This window comes from Corvus hawaiiensis, chromosome 8, assembly GCF_020740725.1.
Source record: "Corvus hawaiiensis isolate bCorHaw1 chromosome 8, bCorHaw1.pri.cur, whole genome shotgun sequence".
In the NCBI taxonomy this organism is placed as follows: Eukaryota; Metazoa; Chordata; class Aves; order Passeriformes; family Corvidae; genus Corvus; species Corvus hawaiiensis.
In genome coordinates this window covers 30,070,087-30,077,256 of record NC_063220.1, presented here as the reverse complement: position 1 = coordinate 30,077,256, position 7,170 = coordinate 30,070,087, and positions in this window count along the sequence as shown.

The following is a 7,170-nucleotide window of genomic DNA, read 5'->3' as shown; positions in this document are numbered from 1 at the left end:
TCCAGCTGATGATCCTCCTCATGCCTTTCTCCACTAGATTCAAGAGCCCATTAGAACCCATTAAAGTATTTATATATTGTAATCAAGTTGCTCCTTAAGCCTCTTCTGATGTACTGCACCTTGAAAATCTCTCCCTGGAAGGTATTATCTCTAGTCAGTCTGGGAGTTCTTACCCCGCTCTGCTTGCCTCCCAGCTGTTGGGTTTTTATTTGTTTCCTTTTTTTTTTTTAAATTTTATTTGTCCTGTGTTTAAAACCATGATCAGACTATCTTCCCCAGTACCAACTTACCAAGAGTATACAAAACTGTATCACACATTTTCTCCTATTTGTTATGCCTCCTTTAGCCATCTAGGGATTTTTTTCTCAGTGCTGAATACATATTAGGAGCTGCATATGAAATACTGTCTCAGTTGCCTGTTATATTCAGCCATAGACACAGTACCCCTTCCCACAGCTGTAGCTGGCAATCCTTGTTCCTAAAGATGAATTCTTCCACTGAATCAGTCAAACAGTTCAGGAGGTGGCTCAGATATCTCTGACACTCTACTCCTCCTGTTATTTAGTATTCTACTAACTATGGTGTTATCCCATTTTTAATGCTTACTCTCAGATTATGGAGAAGCTGCACCTCCCATTGAGCCTGTGCACTAAGGTGCACTTTACAGACTTGATTTTGGAACGCTGATTGAAATATACAGCGCAGTCAAAAAGTAAACTTAACCCAGAGGTTGAAATCAGCTTTGTCTGACCACAAGAATTACACTGTTAGACTTCACTTCTCTGTGTCAGAAATCTTTTCCCTAAGATTTTTCTTGCTTTTCTATACAAAATGAGAACTCCCATTTTTGGAAATGTCATTAAGCAAATTCTCTGCTCTTACAGAATGATGGTGATTTCTTCTGCTCCTCTTTTGCATTTCAAAACTTTTAATGTGTGCTGTTCTATTTCCCCCCACTTCTTACTTTCTATGCCTCTAATTCCTTACTTTTTTTTCTCCTAAAGAAGATACACTTTTAGCCAAAACAACATTTTCATGTAGCCAAGGAATACTGGCTTTTTGGCCATGTAGAAAAATCTTAGAGATCTTTGAGATTTCTTTGACATTTTGTGTGCACATATGTCATATTTGTCATTATTTTTGTTCAGCCCTGATGAAGCAGACCTTGGGGATCAGCCACCATTGACAGCAGTGCTTGGGACTGGTTCTCTCCCCATTGGATCACATCCATTACTGACGTAATCAGAACGTGATCATCAGCTTCTGTGTAAGCACTGATTTCTGGCCCACCAAGTAACTCCTTTTACTCCTTATCAATTAGACTCCAATTGCAGCTACTGTGTTTAAAGAGCAAGAAATTTTGAAATAAAAATGTGCCTTTAGAATTAGTAGAACTTCAATAATGTTCCACACTGGGTGCCTAAGAACTATGACATATGAACTTGAGGGTCAAACTGGCCTTCTCCTGTAAACCTTAATTTTTTCACCACATTTTGGAGAAGAACTTAGGAAATTATGTATCATGTTTTCTCATTTTATTTATTATCCACAGAAGGTTCTCCACCAGTATCTTCTGATGGGCTTTGCAGCAGTAATCCATTTGAATCAGAACTAATCTCTTCTCATTCGCCAATGTAATTATACAAGCAAAGGTCTCTATAATACCCAATTAACAGACACATGCATCATCAGAAAACTAATTCAGATTCATCCCCTTCCAGGTTCCTAATTTTCCCTAAACATTGTCTGATTCTGTGCAGACCAAATGCTTTTGAAAAACTTGGCAAATTAAATGGTTCCAGCTACCTCAGTGCAGATAGCTCCGTTCTTCATGGCTTAAAATCCTATCTGCAAAATCCATATGACTTAGAAACACTGTCATAGAAAAAAAAGATAAGCTTCTTATGGCAGTTTGAAAGTCATGTTAGATTACAGTGGAATTTGACTGTTTTTCTGGAGGAAATCCACATGTGTGTCAATTGTAGCAGCTAGGATTGGGTCTCTGGTTATTTCTGCAGTTGGGGTAAAGAGAAAATTCCCTGCACAAGCTAAAGGTGGGAGGGCAGCTGCTGTGTCCCTGGCAGCACAGCAGCCTGCTGGGCTTCTGCAGCCATGCCCTCACCTGTGCCAAGTGCTTTTTGCACGAGTGAAGCGCAACTGGAAAACTGCAAAGCCAGAACCCTCCAAGGAGCTTCCCTTTTACTGTGCCTTGGTGCAAAGCTGCGTAGTTTGTTTTATGAATGACTAGTACATTGCGTGACTATTTTTATTCCCTGCTTCAGTTGACAGATTATATAAATGTGTTAGTACAGCTTTGAGTACAACACAAGAAAACTGAGTTTTCAAGCAGGTTATTCTGGAACATAACAAAGGAAACAGTGATCCCAGGGAAGAGCTAACATGAAGAGGTGAAAGCGGCTCAGATCAGCGTGTGAAGGTAAGATCAGGGAGACAACATGATCTATTTGGAATGTAATTTTTGCCAGTAATTGCCTTCTTTCATTCTCAGCACCGAGTGACACTAAGTGTGTGGAGAGACCTGATAAACATGAGTTGAAGAGAGAAGGAAATACAAGACACAATAGTGTGCACTCACAACCCAGGGGGCCAACTGTGTCCTGGGCTGCATCAGAAGAGGGGCCAGCAGGTCTAGAGAGGGGATTCTCCCCCTCAATTCTGCCCCTGTGAGACCCCACCTGGAGCACTGGCAGTGCATCCAGCTCTGAGTCCTCAGAACAGGAAAGATGTGGACCTGTTAGAGTGGGTCCAGAGGAGGCCAAGGAGATGATCACAGGGCTGGAGAGGTGCTCCAAAGGCAGGCTGAGAGAGCTGGGGTTGTTCAGCCTTGAGAGTGGAAACCAGTGTGTGCTTTGAGACCCTGTTGCCTGGTGAGCACTGGGGGTGATTTGTGTTTGAAAGCAAATTAGTGTTTAAGCACAAAAAATATGCACTGAGAATTACCTGCTTTTCAGCTGAGACAGGTAAGTAGGGTGCACACAAACCATGATGCGCAATGCTTGTTTTTCTGGAGACTGCATCAACCAGGAAACTGTTTCAGAATACCTGATGTAATCAGGCCTTCAGACAAGCACAGATGCCATCAAGCCGTGTCATGGAATTAAAGTCAGAGGTTAAACTGACAGCATAAAATGCAACAAATGGGCAAAGGAAGAGTTGAACACACATAATAAAAACATTATGGGAGATAATTTTATTGTAGCTAACGCTGAACAGGAACCTGCATCTGCACTGAAGCAGTAAAAGCAGTGAGGGAACACAAGCCCAGTGACTGTGACTGCAGACTTGCTGAACTCGTAGAGAGCCATGACAAGAAAGGTATAAGCACCTGATGCAAGATTAATGATGCTGCCTGCAGGAGAAGGTTTGAAGCAAAAACTGCCAAAGGAAGCAAGCAAGAACTAAAATGATATTACTTTAAATGTGTGTAAGCAAAGTACGTTGGCAAATAAAGAAGCCCTGGGAATACCAGAGGAAGTACCCTAGACGTTGGATCAGAAAACCCTGTATCACTGTTTCAGCACTTTGCCCTGCACCAGGAACCGTGAGGGAAGGACATTGACAAATGACTGCATGCCTGGACAAGTAAATCAAGTTTTCTACTCATGTATGCCGCAGAAAGCCGCAGCAAAGAGGTTCTTGTGTATTTTTCACCCTGCTGTGCTGTCTGCATTTTAGCTGGGAAGCCACAATTCAATTCAATAAAAAGGTGAAGCATTAATGTCAAAGTAACAAATAGGAAGTCCTAAGAAACAGGGTTCAGCAAAATATGTGCTGGAGCAGACAGATATCTGGCCTAATTTTTAATGCTCCTTTTAAGGCTTTCCCAAACCATGTTTATGTATTAGCCAGAGAGAAGACATAAGGTGAAATAAATATGGGGTTTGATTTTTTTCTTTTAATATATGCTCTGATCAAAAATCAAGATGAAATTTCTATGCTGTAATTGGCACTACTCAAAGCATATTTCCCTTTTGAAGTCAGTGATTAGTTGAAATATCACTCTTCTCTATGGCCTACAGTCACTCTCTAAAACAACAAGCTACATGGGTGATTTTCAAGGCTGTTGTTATTTTTGGCTGTTTGCAGAAAATTTTCAGCTATGATTTTTCAAATTGAACTGGACACTTTCAACTGTCATGACAAACTTTGGGCAGGATGTCTTGAATCCCCACCTCCTCCAGCCCTCATGCTGTCTGAAGGATTACCATGACCAGAAAAGGCTGATTTCCTTTCACAAGCTGCAGGCATGACAAGTCAGCACTGATTGCAAGGAATAGGAACAAACTCCTGCTCTCAGGCTAGTTCCTGATGGACAGCAGAAAAGGACTTTCTGAAAAAGCCTCCTATTACAGCAGAGTAAAAAAAAAAAAGCTGTGTTAGTAACACAAATAAATTTGTTCTGCACCCACAGGGGAAAGAAAGCATTTTTTGCACATCTCTTGACAATTTTTTGGTAAATGCCTTGACCCCAAATATCACTATTCTTCTGTCCTCTTATGTTCCCTTTTGGCAGGTCTGCGCAGTGTGTTGGTGGTACACCCCTGCTCTGTTTCGTCAACTCTGTCTGTGAATGACAACTTGTTTTACTGGGGTGTGAGCAGCCGGTCATCTGGCAAGGACTCACAGAGACTCCAACCCAAAAAAGCTGATCTCTTCCTAGCTCCAAGCCTGCAAGGCTTTAATGAGGTCTTGTGGAGAAGCAGCAGCTATCAGAGATTCATTAAAGATGAGGACATCCTCACACAGCTACTAATTGCTCTAACTCACTAGATTGTGTTGTTTGTGAAAACTGGAGCCTGCAAAACGATTCTCTCAATTTAAATTTTTGCAATGCTTTGTGCCTGTTTTGGAACTTTCCCACTCTGCCCATGAATCCAAGCATACAACAGATTTCTTTTCTTTTTTATAATGACAGAAGAGAGTTATTCTGTTGGGGTTTGTGCATAACCTTGTCTAGATAAATATTGAACTGCTGAAAGCTATGGTATTGTTAGCTTTCTGAGAAATAATTATAAAGGTGTCATCAATACTATGTCCTGTATATTGTTTAACTATTGAAATACGACCTTTCTAAATATCCATGTGGAAAATATTTTGGTGCTACAGGTCTGAATAAAATCAGAGTTAAAGTCTAGCCTTTTAAGAAGAGATGTGCAAGTCACTACTGGATCAAAATGTATTTTCTCAGTGAAGTTAGAAAGCCTCTAGCATATATTGGTTTTGATCTCGTTAAAAAATATCCATTCATCTGCTCATGCTTTTCATGAATGCAATAACTTCCAGTTTACCCAAACAGGCCTTAGTTCTACCTTGTAAATTCATTAAAATATGGCACTTGTCATTCATAACCTACGTATTAAAGTTTATGTTTGAGGGTGTTTAAATTAAGGACTGTATAGATCAGAGCTGTTAGCACCACTCACTTTGCTTAGAATTACATGTTAGAATCAAGCCAGTAGGTTTTGCCTCAAGTGTTGGAAAATTATCTCTCAAGCTGCATTTCTACAGACGGATAACAACCTGTGAAACCGAGGCTTAAGTAATTCCATTAGAAGCATTTGGGGATAATATTAGCAGAGAGTTTTGTAAATTAAACACAGCAAGAAGTTTTAGATCTCAGAGGGCCATGTTCAGAACAGGCAAATGGCAAGAGATGTGCACTTGCATCTGCCAGCTAAGCACGTGTGACATCATACCTATAAAAACTTACCTTCCACCCTGTCTTCCCCTCATCTGACCTGCTCACTCAGGCAGCACATGCACCTGACAGACACAGGGCTGATTGGTTTTGCTTGTTTTCCTGTGTTGTTTTCCTTCTCATGGAAATGTTTTGCAAATATGGATTGACACCCCAACTGGATTTTTCTAGCTTATTGTAAGAACAGACTTGAAAGAAGGGCAGATTCCCGATCTGAAGGAGGAACAGGGCTTTGCTCCACAGTGCAGATTTGCCTTGAAGTGTCTCACTGGGCCATCTGTGATCTCTGCTCTGAAGCTGAAGATGCTTTTGAAATAGCAGCTATGCAGATGCCTCATTCAGATGCTGAGAGTCTGCACTGGTTTAACTGTTTCTAGAGAAAGAGCTGAAAAGCTCTCCTCTGCTGAAAGGCTGTCCAATATCCATCATGGAGTGATCACTTTTGCATTACAGGAGGCTCAAACTGACGAAAAAGGTAATGTTTACATGAATAGATAACAGTGTGTGGTATGGGTCACAGCTATGAAAAAATCCTCTTTTCCCATGGAAAGGGCATCAGAAACCTCATGCCCTACTTGCAAAAATGTGAAATAAACACCTATGTGGCTAATAAAAAACGGCAGAAAAGCAAAACAAAGCTTCTGAAATACAGCTATAAAATATTAAACTACAGTTCATAAAGGTCAGGCTGTCCAGGTAGTCAACAGAAAGACTTGCACTTGTGGCTTTGGTGGCGCTGGCTGAGCGTTTAGCATCGGTCACTCACCAAACTGCTGTGCGGTGCTGGGTTGCTGCATCCCCTCAGAGCTGTGGCCCAGCTGCGACTTGGACCTCTGCTATGCTTTAATGCCCCCTTCCCACTGGATGATTTTGGTTTCCAGCTAAATCTATAGAAAATCTGTAATAGCTGAGAACTAAAATGCTTTTCATGGCATTTTGAATGTTTCACAGCTTTTACCAAAGGAGTGACAGGTCAGAAACAGCACTCTTTGGAAAAGCAATGGTTATCACTAGCTCTCCTTTCCTTTCCTAGTCTCCGGGGGTCTGATAGTCTTAGGGAAAGCAGGATTTCCTTGCCTCTCTGGGTTTCTCACTGAGCTGCTGGATATAGCCAGAGTGAGAAAAATGCCATTGCTGCAGTGCAAGAGCTGCCTGGTGAGCTCTCATCAGCCATCATCAGCAGGTAGCCACGAGTGGCGTTGCCAGGGTGACCTCCTTGCCAGCAGCCTTGTCGTCTGCAGGGAGAGCCACAGTTTAGCCCTTGCTGGGTACAGCAATTAGATTTTGACATTGCAGCACGTTGCCAACAACTCCATACTGCAAGCCTTTAGCGAGCTCCCTGAGAAACGTGAAGCAGTCTCACATCCAAAATGGAATTTTCAGTCCCGTGGGAAGGTAGCCAGAGCTCCCAGGTGCAGCATCGTGCTGTAAAACATGTGTGGACACAACCT